This window comes from Manis pentadactyla, chromosome 3, assembly GCF_030020395.1.
Source record: "Manis pentadactyla isolate mManPen7 chromosome 3, mManPen7.hap1, whole genome shotgun sequence".
In the NCBI taxonomy this organism is placed as follows: Eukaryota; Metazoa; Chordata; class Mammalia; order Pholidota; family Manidae; genus Manis; species Manis pentadactyla.
The window spans coordinates 75422755-75438365 of NC_080021.1; the positions used below are offsets into that span (position 1 = coordinate 75422755).

At 45.1% G+C, this 15611-nt stretch overlaps 1 long non-coding RNA gene across 1 annotated transcript; it reads left to right on the forward strand.

The window, feature by feature from the left end:
* Positions 1-3333: 3333 nt before the first annotated feature.
* Positions 3334-15044, forward strand: LOC118923546 (uncharacterized). The gene is made up of 3 exons (XR_005029227.2): positions 3334-3554; positions 11974-12199; positions 14901-15044. It is a non-coding gene; the product is annotated as an uncharacterized LOC118923546 (long non-coding RNA).
* Positions 15045-15611: the final 567 nt, after the last annotated feature.

Consider the following 15611-nt stretch of genomic DNA (forward strand, 5'->3'; position numbering starts at 1 on the left):
GGGTATGCAGGAAGCAGCCCAGGCAGGGGCATGCAGACTCCTGGAGAGGCTTGGCGGGAAGCCACCTTATCTCTCCCGGCTGGAGGCCAGGCTCAGAGGACAGTCGTGGGCAGAGGTAAACTGTAGGTAGAGTGGGAAGTTACAGAAAGCACACAGATGACCTCAATTTTCTCAATGACTCATGAGGCAAGGTTGACTGCTGAGAGCTGCTGAGAGCAAGGGGGCAGGAATTGAGAATGGGTCTTCAGAGGAGGGCTGAGGTCTATAAATAGTCTTCTAACTAATTAGCACTGAGGAGCAAGCATGTGAGTCTGAGTGCCTGAGATGCCTGCTGGCAACCACTTACTGGGCACCTTGCACCTGCTCTGTGTTGGCTGCTGTGTGGGGGTCGGTACAGTTAATATGCCTAACTTACAGAGCTTTGCAACCAGTGAAGTCTTAGCCATCCATATTTAAATACTATTAAGGTCTTGAAGAAGCTATTGATTCCAAAGTGGTAGCTTTTTAAAAAATGGTTTGGGTTATAGTTGTGAACTTTTTGCTGTGTGATCAAAACATACAGCTTGTACATATATACATATATGTATATTGAATGAATAGCTGCTATAATATCTCTCTATACACATATATACACATATATATATAATTATAGCAACCATCCATTCTATGTATGTTTGTTGAGCAAATTCCACATGTTGAGAACTATGTTAGACACTGAAAACACAATAATGAGCACAAACAGATGAGGTGTCTGCCTTTATGGAGTGAACAGTCTGATGCGTCTACAAGGAGACATTCAAACTAATGTAAAATTACAGTGTAAGCAGAGCTGTAAAGGGCTGTACATAGTGTGATACGAAGATAGAATCAAAGCAGGTCGTGGGTGGGGCAGGTGGAGCTGATTCATCCTACCTTAGGTCACAGATCGACCTGTCCAGGAACTTCTCCACAACTACATTCCAGTTCCTTTGAAGGCTGTGGATCATGGCCTGCTCCTCTCTGATTATGGCAGCTGACGTGCGACTATGCACACAGCAGGTGCTCCATCCGTGTGTGGGAAGCTCATCCACAGTACTCGTGGCCTTTCTTTTACAGGATAACTACAGATGGGCATCTTGGTAATAAGGGAACATGCCCGTCATCTTGCTGACTTGGCCAGAACAACACACTCTCAGGCATGTCGGGGACTCTCTCGTCCTTACAGTGAGGAGTGTCATTGACATTTTTCCTTCAATAGAGCACTATCAGTGTTCTTGGCACTAATGTACACCGAGGACCTATATACTTCTTTCTCGTTGTTCAGATAACTTCCCTCGACCCGCACAGGTACCAGGGGAAGTAGGGAGTAATTGTTTAATGGGTACAGGTGTCTGTTTGAACCAATGAAAAATTTCTGGAAATGAATAGTGAAGATGGTTGCACAATGTTGTAAGTGTACTTAATGCCACTGAATGATACAATTAAAATGGTTAAAATGGTAATTTTTATGTCGTGTATATTTTATGCAATAAAAAATCCCACAAAATTAAAGCTTGAAAATTTTTAAAATAGAAAAAATACTGATTATGAATAAGTGCCACTTTTTTCCTAAAACCTTTCAGTGGTTCCCCATTTTCTCCTGACCAAATCCTTCTTATAAACAGGCTTTTCATGGACGGGGTGCCCCCTCCTCCTATGTCTATCCTTGAACCCTACACTCCTGCCAGGCCAAACAGCTTGCAGTTCTCCCATAGTATGCACTGCTTTTATATGTCTCTGGGCTGTACTCCTCAGTGTCCTGGCTCTGGGACACTCTGCTCAGCCCTCACCGTCCAGCTGGAAAACACCTTCTCATGCACCTGAATTAAGCCTCCAAAAGAACTTTAACCAACTCGCATTTCAGATACCCCTAATCCCTTGCTAAGGAAATGACTGCTCTCTCTCTTGCTTCCTCACTTTCCCCTGTGTAGATCATTATCATGGCAAACATAACATTGAATGCAGTTGTTTATTTATAGGTCTATCTTCCTGCACTATACCATGGGAGGCAGGGGTAAAACCTTTGTCTATATATGGAGCGTGTTTTTAAGATCTCTGGCTCAAACTGTATGACCTTGGGCAAGATACTCAACCTTTTTTTAGGTTTGTTTCATATTCCATGCAATGGAAATAATAATAGTCTCTATGTCATAGAGTAGTTATGAGGAATAAATGAAATAATGCATGTGAGGTGCTTAGAGAGGGTCTCATACACAATTAACAATAAAGTGTTTCAAAAAGGAAGTATATAACTAGCAACAATTGTTCAATGCTTAAAAGGTCGAACATTAAAGGTCAAGAGTTGACAAGAAGAATGAATAACCCAATCCCAGGTGTTCATTTAGAAAGACATATGAAGTTGAATGCTTGGAAGGAAGAACAATATAGCAGAATTTCTTTTGGCGCATGTACCAATAATGTGGTCTCAAAATACTTCCAAGGACTTCCCAAGTTTTAGGTTCCTGCCATAAACTCTTCTGCTCCCTCTAGAGTCAGGTTGATCAGGCTACAGAGATCCTTATAACTAAAATAGCAAACAGTCATCTTAGCAAACAGGAACAAAATATCAATGAAACCAGTAAGAAAACTTACTGCAATTGGCTGCAATACCAAAACAGTGGAGGGGCTTCATGCTTTAAAGAATGTAGCCAGCCCTGTTGTAGACTTTGAGAAACTCTCAAAGTTTTCTATTCCCACCCTCTTAACATCAAAATTTTGGCAAACTAGCCTCATTGCTGAACGTTTAATCAGTAAGTAACCCTTTCTCCAAGGTAGCCTGGCTGTTGATGTGAATTCTTTTTCTCAGATGCTGGCTGTTTTCAAGGAGTGCAGCTGGCGTGTGTGGTAGAGATAAACCATTATGGGACACATGTACATCGTTTCTTATAAGGTAAAACTCACTGCAGTGAACACTGCCAGTCCTCCTCATTCCCTGATATGGTGACTGTACCTTTTTCCATGCTGTCCCATTAGAACTGATTCCACACCCAGCCTCGGGGATGGAGCTTCGGCACCAGGCTGAAGCTATCAGGCATCTCATTTCCATGTCCACTGACGTTCCTGGATCATAAGGGACCTAGTCAAAGTCAATGGGATGCAATGGCATTTTCACTGTGCCTCCTGGGAGAGAGATTGTTACTCATAACGTCTGACCTAAAACATAAGAGAATCAGTAGGTTAGCAGGGACCTTGTTAGTACCTGTAAAACTCTAGGCTGAAGTCAGCATAATACAAGGCAGAACAAAGAAATAGAGATTAAAAAAATAAGTGGGTTCACTGATATGCTTGAGCCCTGAATAGAATGTGCCTGAAATTAGCCATCTTATTTTCAGCTGCTGAGTCAACACATTTCCTTTTTGACTGAGCCAGTTTGGGTTGGGTTTTTCTATAACTGCAACTAAATAATCCCACTGACATCCATCAGAGCCTCTCTTCCCAAACAGGAGCTCCGCACTCTGATTCCATAAAAAAGATAACTGGTTTTTCTAGAGACCTCATCTGTGAATGAATCAGGCCACATTCAAGAGGGTGTTTGGGTAAGAAACTCTCTCCTTTGGGCATGCCTGTGGTTCACATTACTGTATGGGCCAGGAAACTCCTATAAATTTCACCTGTTGACACATTTTCTTTGCAAGTATTTTGCTACTTGAGGGGGAGGAGCCGGAAACAGAGGTGGAGAAGGGAAGGCATGAAGCAAAGTATGAATGATTGTGCAGGAAGCAATATAGCTGATGGCCTTTTAGCAAAGGACTGGCATGTGGGTACATGCGGTGCAAATTCATGGTGGAGGAACTAATCAGGCAACGTTATCTGATCTGGAACAACAAGAGAAAGAAAGAGTCTTTTTCCTTTTCCCCTGGTTTGATATCTCTGAAAGAAAGCCCTTACCAAGGAGTCAGGCTGGTATTGGAAGTGTCCAACCAGAAACCTTGACTACAGATTGTGCCCAAGTGGGGACCTGGAATCTGGATTGTTTTCCAGGAACCAATTGTCATTTTTTCATTTTCAGAATGAAACTGGATTTTTGTTCTATAAAAGCAGGGCAGGTGCTGCATTGAAAACAAAAAGCTAACATGCCGAAGCCTGAATATAAAGAAGTAGGGAGTTTCACAAGTTCTTCTGAGTAATAGGGGCTAGTCACAAGCCTGGGGCTGAGGAGGCTGTGGGAACAGAAAGAGCTTGGGAGGTTATTTCTCCCATGAACAGCAAAAGCTCAAAGAAATAGCCTGAATAACTGAAGCCCAGCGCTGCTCCCATGGAAGGCAGCAGAACCTTCAGGGAAAGGCTTGCACTTTGGGAGCAGGGCTAGGTTCAGAATCCCTGCTTCCATCCCTAGATGGCTGTGTGGCCTCGGACAAATTAATTATCCTCTCTGAATCTATCTCCTCATCTGTAAACATCAGTTAGATTCTTGAGAGAAGTTAAGTTGGTTGAATTACATCAAGATCCATGGCCCGTAAGAGCTCAAGTAAATGGCAACTGCACAACTTCACTTAACCTGGGGAGACTCACACTGAAAACAGGGCTGCAGGTACCTAGACACAGATACCTTCTTCTCATTTAGGAGGCAGAGGGGTCAAAGTTCAGTGTCATCTTCATGGGATTTTCTATCGAATATCATGAAAACAACACTAGTTTGAAGCCAAATTCCTGCATATTTTTGGGTTCTGCTAAGCTCAACAAAACCTTGTCCCTACACTGCTGAACAGCCAACTCTGAATTTCAGACTGGCTAGACATAAGCCTAAATTGAAAGCTTTTCATTGGACCGTCAGTTTCTCAAGAGCAGGAAATGGGTTTTATTCCTCTTTTTTGGCCAGATGCATAGCACAGTACATTACTGGTTGCTCAAGAAATTTTGATTCTCTCATCTAGAAAAATGAATTCATCGCAGGCCAGCTAACCTAAACTTCTGTTAGAAAGGGCTCAAAGTAGGAAGGAGGAGGGACTATAGACAGGTGACAAATAAGCTCAAAAAAACATGCTTAACACCATTAGTCATTAGGGACTTGCAAAATACCACAACACATGTATTAGAATGCCAAAAATGACAAAGACAGACTTTATGAAATCCCAGTGAAGATATAGAGAAACCAGAACTCTCATACATTGATAGTTTATTAATCTAAAATGGTACAACCAAATGGAAACAGTTTGTAAGATTCTTTAAAAGTTAAATGTATACCTACTGTATGACCCAGCCTTTCTATTACCAGATATTTACATAAGACAAAAGAAAGTGTATCTCCATTTGCAGACATATATATGAATGTTCATTGTAACCTCATTTGTTATATCCAAAACCTGGAAACAACTAAATGTCCACCAGCAGTTGAATGGATAAACAAATTGTCGAATACCCATCTGGTGAAACACTACTTATCAACAAAAAAGAATGAACTCCTGAAATATACAAACAACATGGATGAATCTCATGAGAGAAGCCAGACCAAATACGGATGCATACTGTATGATTCACTTATAAAAATTCTAGAAAATGTAAACTAATATAACAGAAAGCAGATCAATGGTTGCCTGGGAAAGAAGAATTACAGTAAGAAGGGACAAAGATGGGGGGAATTTCAAAGGGGTCCAAGGAATTTTTGGAGTGAAGGATAAATTATTTCTCTTGATTGTGCTGATGCTATCATAGGTGTAGACCATTGTCAAAGTTAGTAACTTGTGCACTTTTTAAATATGCAGTTTGTTTTATGTCAATTCCACCTCAACTTAAAAAGTATATTTCCTTTATTTTTATGGATAATGAGAAGAACAGAATTTTGTGGTCAATCAGAAGTAACCTCCATATAGTTTCCCTTTGCTACTTTGATATTAAATTCTGGAAGATTCTGGACCAGAGCAAGGGAGACTGAAAGGAGACTGTGAATCTTCCTGTTGAGAAATAAGGCTTAAGAGAATGACTCACAGCTCCAGCCCCAGCCTCTGGATTTACATGCTTCTCAAGCACCAGCCAAGCTTCCATCTCTGGTCTGGATTCCTTGTAGTAAACACATCCCATTCCACCTAATTCCATTAAATTCCTCTGCTCACCACCAATCCACAGTGCCAACTGCTAGTGACTTTGTTCTCCAGCCCCAACCGGACCTGCCAGACCACGCCTTTCACCTAAACCCTGCCGTCACGGTGCCCCACGTCACTGCAGCCCACGGGACAACTTCACCGCTGCATCCATGCTCACCTGGCTCACTGGGTCATCTTGCTGTCCCTGACATTTACAACAAAGTGAGAAAGGTTACTATATCTGCATTTCACTGAAATATGCTTAAAAGATTTCCCCAGAGTTTCAGTTCACATCAATGGGACTTTTTCTCCCAACACTCCTTCAAAAAATGTTTCAAGTCTAATCCCTTTCGCTACGGCCATGCTCCTTTCCACCAGCACTACACATTCATTTGGGGGATGCTTTGGACTCTTCCTAGGTGAAAGACTGACATATATAAAGGCATCATAAAAGAATTGTAGAGGGCTTGGGCAGGATTATCCCAAGAACTTTATCCATCCACTTCAAGCAATTTCTTCTGTTGATCTTTAGGATTATTACTGAAACAGTCCAGGCTTTCACTTATTTATCCAGAATATCAGTCTTGTTGGAGCACAGTTAAGCAGTATTGCCAGGGAAAAGAGCTTTTTTATCCCCAGACTGGCTCAAAGTGGGATACCAGAACTAAGTTAGAAATAAGCCTGTGTAAGATTTAAGGATTATAATCAATTCTCCTAAACTTAGTTCAGGATAGCTGGGGGAAGTGATTTTCATCCTCCTCCAACATATACTCGGGCATAGCCTGAGAAACAGAGTGTACAACCCACCCTCCCTGCAGAGTCAGGATTTTGCTTGGAGAGTATGCCTGTGTGTGTGTGTCTGTGTGTGTGTGTGTCTGAGTGTGTGTGTGTGTCTGAGTGTGTGTGTGTGTGTCTGTGTGTGTGTGTGTGTCTGAGTGTGTATGTGTGTGTGTGCCTGTGTGTGTGTGTGTGTGTCTGAGTGTGTGTGTGTGTGTGTGTCTGAGTGTGTGTGTGTGTGTGTGATTTTGCTTGGAGAGTATGCCTGTATGTGTGTGTGTGTGTGTGTGTGTGTGTCTGTGTGTGTGTGTGTCTGAGTGTTTGCGTGTGTGTGTGTGTCTGAGTGTGTGTGTGTGTGTGTGTGTGTGTGTGTGTGTGTGTGTCTGTGTCTGTGTATGTGTCTGTGAAGAATGCTAAGGTTAGCCTGGCTTGATCAGTGGAAATTGTGTTAACTGGAGCACCTAGCTGCTGATGAATCAAGGAAATACTCAAGAGAAGAGGAGGAGCATAGAAAATGCCAGAGGTTAGTAAAATGGAATTATACTGGGACAATGAAATCTGGGCTATCCTGCGGACTGAAGGTTTTACCTCTTGGGTACTTGGAGCAGAATTTGCAAAACCAAACTGCAGAAAAGCCTTTTATCCAGCCAGTATTCTTAGTAGGCAGTCATGTGGGGGTAATTGCTCCTTTGTCTGCCTCCTACTCCCTCCTCACCCCCAGTCCCCTGATTTCTGCCTGAATGCAAAGAACCACGGCTGCAATTGGATCCTGGTGACGCCAGCTGGGCAGCAGAGAAGCCGCGAGCACAGAGGCACCACCTTCCCATGAGGCCCTTGTGTTTCACCTTTGCTTGTGTGGGGGAAGACAGCAAGGCAGCGTAGTGATTGATGGTGTCAGACACCATGCTAGGTGATCACGCCTTCAATATCCAAGGAGCCCTTACAGTGCCCTATGCGATGGGGATTATTAACCACATTGGTGCAGAATAAGGGAACAGGGAGAATAATTTACAGAACAATTAAACCTCTGGAAGTTTAGATAAGTTGCTGAAACTTCACAGCTACTATGTGGTGGGCTGGAGATTTATCTCTCCAAGGGTGGGAGTTAACTCTCCAGCAGGGAATTTGAGGTGGGTCCCTGCTGCACCAGGGTCAACGTCCCAAATTCTGAGAGCTGGGTAATCGGTGACAAGTGATACCCGGGTCTCACGGAGAGTGAGAGATGGAGTATGAGAGCAAGAGTAGGAGCTGGGTCCCATCCGCTCAGACTCCTGAAGTATTTTGGTGTGGAGCCTCTTATTTTCAGATCATTTATAAGAAAATAGGGTCATTCCTTTGCCAGGCTCTTCCCTTTTTCAGTTTTTTGAAGTGTTATTATAGAACATTTTAAGATGTTTAATTCCAGCCTAGAAGCCAGTGAGATAAAAATAGAATAGCAAATAAAGGAAATTAATTTCATGTAAAAAATTTACTCCAGATCATGGGGCCTGCCCCAGGGAGTATTCCTGAGTACTTTTGGGGTGAGAGCCTGGGCCCTGTCAGAGTCAAAACCCTCTTGATTGTAACTATAGAAAGCAGAAACGTATGTTTATTATATGCCAATTACACTTCTCAGCCTTCCTTGCAGGGACATGTGGCCACAGCTCTATATCAGTGCGGCTCTGGTCCACAGAAAAGGATGAGAATCCCAGGTCTGGACCATAGAGCCGTGTGTGATCCTCCATGCACTTTTCCCCTCCCAGATGGCTAGATTAAGTTGGCTCCTAGGCCTGTCTTGGGAGCCGCATGTTGAACCCGGCAAAGCCACGTGATAGAAGAAGCCAGGCCCTTGACTCACATCATGGAGGACTGTTGCCCAACCAGAAATATCAGCCTTAGACTGTGACATGATCAAAATACAAACTTTCAGTATGTAAAGCTGCTACGATGTGGGAACTTTTGTTTTAGCAGCTAGCAGAATTCAATTGTGGCATCAAGAATATACCTCACTGAAGATAGTCATAAAGTAAAATGTGCATTTTCAGACCGACTGGGGGAGAAGATGAAAGTGAATTAGTGAGAAGGGCGAATGACAGGGCTTTTATGTAGTTTTATTGCAGTAAATAAAAGTAGGCTGTACAGCCACTGCTTTCCAGAAATCTTCGAAGACCCACTTTTTGTGACTAGAAGGTTATATGTACCCGCCATCAGTCATTTGGGTGCACTATGACATTTTAATGTGCTTGAGGGTATTTAAAAGTTCCTCTCTTAAACACTTTAAATTCACCCTTCCTACAAATGTGTTCACTCCAGACATGTGCATTTTCAATGATTATCAGAGCGATAAGTAAATTTCATTTCAGCTTCTGTCAAATACTACAAATTCCAAATGTGTGGCACTACATTTAATGAGGTTTATTGAATTGGTAGCCTTCATATTCCACAACAGGAATAAAGTATGTGATTGGAAGGAAGTCTCAACCATAGTTGGATGATGAAAGGGTTGGTATGAAAGGTGTGTCTTCTCCAAGAACAGAAGAAATCCTGCAATAGAAGCAAGCAATGAGGTAACCATTTGAGATAGGAGGGATTTATACCAAGACCTTTGGTACATAGATATCACAGAGCTCTCTGGAGTCTTGACTGGCATATGCAGTGAAGGTAACCAGGGATTATCACTATTTACATTAGTGGGACTGCTGGGTGAGAAGATAAAAGCTTTCCCAGGTACACTCATGCATCTGCCCAGCTAAGGGAGGGCAATAGATGCCTGAACAACCTCTCTGCCCATGGACCCAGAAGAAAAAGAGAAACAAATTGATTTCCTTTCCACACTGAGAAGATGCATACTGAATCTTCACAGCCCAAAGCCACCATGAGTGGACTTGTGCTCTGCTCATTGGGTCTTGAAGACACTGCATTTGAGTGTGACTGGCCCTTTAAAAACCGCTCAAAGCCAGAGAAACCTCATCCAGGAGATTAGTCAGTTTGTTTTAGCAACTGCTCCTGTGCCCTGGTCTCCCATTACTTCATCTGCATTCCCCAGATGCTGAACCTGCCCTCCTCTAAGCCCACAGCAGTCCCCCCACACTTGCTTTCACACTAACTTGGAACTCCCAGTACCAAGCCCTGGCGGCCCCACAGGATGCCACCTCTTGGGTCACAGATGGAACCTGATGCCCTCATCCACTTCTCTGGTTGCAACCTTACCTGCCCCAGATTTCAGACCTGCGTCAGAGGCTGCTACAAGAGGAGATAGGGAGGTGACCCTGTTTTGTCCTGCCCAGGCTGGCCTCTTTCTTGCAATTCTAGGCAGCTAAGAATAGTCCTGAACCCAGGGGTTGCTTAGTCAGGTTCATTAAGAGGACTGCATGGCAAGGATTGCCAGTGTCTCTGACTCAGAGCCCTATCTAGTCACTCTTTGCTTGACCAGTGAGTCAGCAACACGCCTTCCTCGTGCTTTCTCCGCTGTTGAGTAGCAGCCATCAGGGAAAACTCCCTACATGTACTTGGGAATGCCCACGAGCAAAGGATGATCCAAACTAGCCCAGCACAGTTATTGGCTGGGACAGAAATGGAGTCCAAGGGAGTAGCAGGCTGCAGGCAGAGCTGCACCCAGAGCTGGATTGGTGCTATTGTCAGTGTTCTGTCTCTCTCCATCTTTAGAGAGTGAGCCCACCCAGCAGGCTGATGTCCACAGGAGGTCATGACTCGAATCCCAACACTTAGCAACCTCAGGGGAAGGAGCCAAGTCTATCCTGACAGCTCCAGGAGAAAATGTCTGGAGAGAAGTTTAATCGGCCCATCTGGGCCATGTGCTCATCTCTGAACCAAGCACTACAGTTGGCCAGACCTAGGCCTACAAGCCTGCCCCTGTGGCTAAGGAAAAGGCCAGGAGACACCCTCAAAGCACACTGAAGAGTGTTCTTGGCAGAAAACGTGGCTCTCCAGTAGCCTCCACTTTGCTGTTGTCATCTTTAGGCCTTGTCTTGACGTGGCTAACTCCCTCCTCCTTGAAGCACTGCATATGCTCTCCGGCACACCCCATTCTCCTTGTTCTCCTCTTAACTAAAACTTTCTCTCCTGTTGTCAGTTTTTTGGCCTTCCCTGGACTCCTCATACTGGAGCCCCAGGTTCACACCTTTATCTCTCTCTCTCTGCTGTCTTCTCTCTGCACCCCATGGGTAATCTTGTTCTGTCCAGTGGCCTTAAATGCCATCTATTTGCTGTGGACACCAAATTTACATGTGATTACTGTCTTCCCCTGAGTTCCTGACAGCCCTGGAGTCCTCCTCCGCTTGGATAATGGATAGGCATCTCAAACAAACCCACCCAACACTGAGCTCCCCACCGGCCTCACCCCGAACTGCTCCCCAGCCCCTTCTCCTTGTCGTTATGATAAATTGCTCCATTCTTACAGTTGCTCAGACCAAGAATTTCAGAAAAATCTTGGGTTTCACACTTCTTCTCATCTGCCACATCCAGGTGACCGGTAACTCATGCCATTCCACCTTTCACCTTTCACCTGAGACTGTGACTATTTCTCACCTCCTCCACCACCGCCAGCCTGGGCCGAGACATACCATGTCTCCCAGTATGGGTCACTGTTGCCCTAACCAGGCAACCTTCTCGGCTGTGGTCTCCTGTTGGTGTTCTCTCATCTCGGCGGTCAGAGGGAGCCTCTGAACATAATCAGATAGTCCTTCCTCTGGCAAATAGCCAGAAGTGACCCTCGTAAAACTCGAACAGTGGTCCACAAAGCCCTATACCATCTCCCTACAACCCCATTTCCTCTCTGATATGACCTCTGCCCTAACCTCCTCCAGCAGCCCCAGCCACACCTCGCACTCACTAAGTGCAACTGTGCCTCCAGGCCTTTGTTCTTGCTACACCCTTTGTCTGGAGTCCTCTTTCCCCTGATATCTACATGGCTTCCTCCCTCATGTCCCTCAGAATTTTAATCAAGCCTCCTTCCTCCATGAGACCTTCTCTGACCACCTGATTTAAAACCATAAGCCCCTTCCTGACCCTGGCTCTTCCTGTCTTCCTTCACTACTTTGTTTTTCTCCATAGTAGTCATTCTGTTCTGATGTATTTACTCTTTATAAGAATTTTTTAACTTATTTATTTAATTTAATTTTTTGCTTACCTATTTTCATCCCTGTTTGCCCACCTCTAGACTCTGCAGAGGGAGCTGCACCCTCTGCGCCTCCAGCACCCAGTGCTGGGAGATAGACCCTCGGTGATTTAGTGAGTCAGTGAAGTGGAGTGACTTTCGCAGTCCCCCAGGCTGGCTCGCACGGAGCGTGGTGGCCTTCGGTCCCCCTCTTGTCTCACCCTCAGAGTCTCCCTCACCAGCAGTCTGCATGCAGGGACCAGAGGCAGAGCAGTTACTGCCAGGAAAGGTGAGACCAGACCCCAGGGCAGGAGGATGGGCAGGAGGGTGGGCAGCTGGGAAAATGTGGGTGGCTATGACGTTCCAGCTGTGGGACAGAGCCCAGGGGGTGGTGGCCAGACAGGGCCAGGCAGTAGGGGCCGACGCAGTGGGTGGGAAGCTGCGTGGCCTCAGTCCTTCATTGGGTTGGCACAGGCAGATGCCAGGTCCGAGCAGAGAAAACAAAGGAACAGAATTCATGAGACACACTGAGGCAAAAATGGATATAAGCCAAAACACAACACCCAGTGAGCTCAACCACAGAGGCAAGCCATTTGTCATCCTCTCCAGCTGGGGCTGACTTGCGCTCTTTAAAGACGCCAGGCTCTCCGTTCAGGCCAGCACCCTCCCTTCTCCATGCTCAGCTCTTTATGTCTCTCATTTGGCAGGCTGTGCCTCTTCAGGCAGGCCCCTGGTTACTGGCTCTGGCAACCCCGGGGGGGGGCAGTGCCTCCAGCCTGGCCTGCACCCTCGGGGATGCAACCGCTCTGCGTCCCCAGCTGGCGCCAGGCCACCAGCTGCAAGGACACCCCCATCTGCCCAACTCCCCTACACCTGAAACAACTTTTTTTAACATTATAGAATTTAAAACTACTGTAGCAAGTCCTTCAAGTCCAATGTTCTCAATTTCATCAGTCGAAACCTGAGCCCCAGAGGGTGGCATGAGCTTGCGGTCACCACACTGGGGAGATGCTCAGCCAAGGGCTCTCTACACAAAACCATGCTGTCCAAAGTCCTCCACTTCAGAAGACTGGCTAATCGCAGGCCAGGCCTGGTAGCTTTACCTGAGAATTAGAAGCCTTCAATGTTCTAGGAATTTCCAACGTGACGGGTGACATAATGAAGGGATGCCGCAGAGGAGCCTGTTTACACCACCCTCTGGCTCTGTCCGCTGCTTCCCATTTCATGATAGATTGGATGCGGTCACTCCTCAGCCTGATGGAGTCTCAGCCCTCACCAAGCTGCTTGTTCTCTCTAAGCTCATTATCCAACTGCCTCATACTTTCCCAGGGGTTGCAGGAACGAGGAAAGGTAATTAAGTGTTTTGCTTAAATGGCCTTTTCAGCTGACAGAAATAGCTTCCCAGGGATGTGGTGGACTCTCCTTCCTGATTCTCCTCCTCCAGTACAGAGCTGCAGGGCACACATGGGCACCAAGGGCGAGGGAGGAAACCAGTGATGGTGCAAAGGCCACATGGACCAAGGCTCTGCCTTCCCCAAACAATCCCTAAGTGGTTCATCTGCAGGCAGATAATGGAGGAAAATGAAATTGCTCCTAGGAGTACCGTGCACAAGCCCAGATCGGCCTCTCCCCTCCGTGACTGGAAAGCGTCTGATTTGTGTGCAAGGGTGCCCTTGGGTGCCATGTATGAGCAGGCCAACAAGACCCAGGACCTTCCACCTGCCTTATAAAGCCCTCTGTTGGACCAGCATACTGTGTGGACCAAACGCTGGTGATGTTTAATGTCCCTTTCCAGCCCAAAGCAGTCACTGCTGCTTAGAGAATGCGTTATTTTGAAAGAAATGATACTGCCATTTGCAGAACTCCCGAGTTACCCCACCACCACCAAAACTTGATCACTTGATGCAAAGGCTAGGGGGTGGGATGGGAGACACAGCACAAGGATGCATCTGCCCCAGACCCCAGGAATGACAATGAAAGCCAACAGCCTTCTCTGACAAAGGGGATTTATGTGTATTTCCATTAGAGAAGAATTTGGATGCAAAAGGAGTCATTACAGAAACACACAAGAAGGGAAGGGACAGTGAAAGCAAGAAAAAAATAAAATAAAAACAAGAATGGGAATTTCAGAGGTTGGAAATCACACATAGGGCTATAAGTTGCCACCTAAATTAGACCCCAAAGAGTGAAGTCCAATCTTAGCTAGTAGCACCAGCTGGTAAGTCCAGGGCACATTCAATATTATTGTGTTAAAGATAATAGCAGCCTTATTACAACAGAGAGTTCTATATACATTAGTGCCCACACAGTGTCACCTGTCTGTGAATTCAGCAGAATTTTATTCACAGAATAATACAGAATTGTCATTGTTACAGATGAGAACTACACATTCATTAATAAAAACAGTTTCCCTGGCACTTCTATCCAACACTAAGTCCCAAAAAAGGCTCATTATGGAATGTGGCCCCAAAGCCAGTAATGGCAGTCATTATGATAATGTGCCTTAATATCAAAGGAACTGTAAACTTTTACATTTTTCCTGGTAGCACCCAGTGATTCTCTAAACTGTGCACTTCTCTTGGTATAATCATGTGTCCTTATAGGTTCTATCCACATGCAAAATTTTATTGCAAATTGTTAAAAAATTGCAGAAAATGTGCCTAATAGAATGTTTATGAGCTACCATTTTGTTTCAAATTGAACCTTGAAGTATAGTCAAAGTGACTTTACTCTCATTTAGTGGTATTTAGCCCAAATCAAATCAATCAAGTTCTTCCTAATTTGTCACTGTAACAAACATACTGAAGACAAAAATCTCTCTCCTCTTCTGCATTGCTTGTTTGGGATGGTTTGAGGTGGCCACTAACACTCAGCGAAAGGAGAGAAAGTAATACCAGAAAACTCAGTAGGGAAAAAAACGACTTTGCCAAATGTGTGTTGATTGCTGTAGAGATTCCTAATCTAACCCTTGTCCATCCCTCCTCTTACAGGTGGGCCATGTAACAAGTTCTGCCTATGAAATAGAAATGGAAGTGTGATGGTTGTTTCTGGGCTGAGTTACAGAAGACTGTGTGACACCTATATCCTTTCTCTTCCATTCTGCTATTTTCTCGTTAAAGTTCAGCCAGCTGTATATTTCAGTGTGCTTTTCTAAAACATAAAAATAAGACATGGGCCTGGGTAAACGTTGCTTTCCATGGTAATCTGCCAGCTGCGGGCTCCATTCATGAGAGTTCATAGTTTTGTTCATAGAATAGTGAACAGATGCCTTCTCCCCAGGCCCCTGCACCAAATGAGGGAGAAAATCAGAGAAAATCAGACTCGGGTGATCAGGATTTGTTGATGGAGTGCCTTACAGGAAAAGCTGGGGAGGGAGGGAGGGAGGGAAGCCTGGAGGTAAGGCAAAGTGCTAAGAAAGGCTGTTGTTTCAGGTACAGTCCAGCCTTGGCCTGATCCATGGTAGGGAGTGGTGGGAGTTCTAGAGCATAACACAACCTGATCACTTGATGCAAAAGATTAGTCAGTCATTGCCTGTGGGACACTCCATGCTGGAAGGCAGTGCAAATCTTCACAAGGCTGTTCCTATCAGCTGAGGGAAATGTTTTAGAGAAAAAGATTACTGGTAGCTGTGAGCAGCAGACACACACAGCAGCTGGGACATTCAGGCTCCAGAAAGTGGTTCTGAGCAGAACACCACAGAC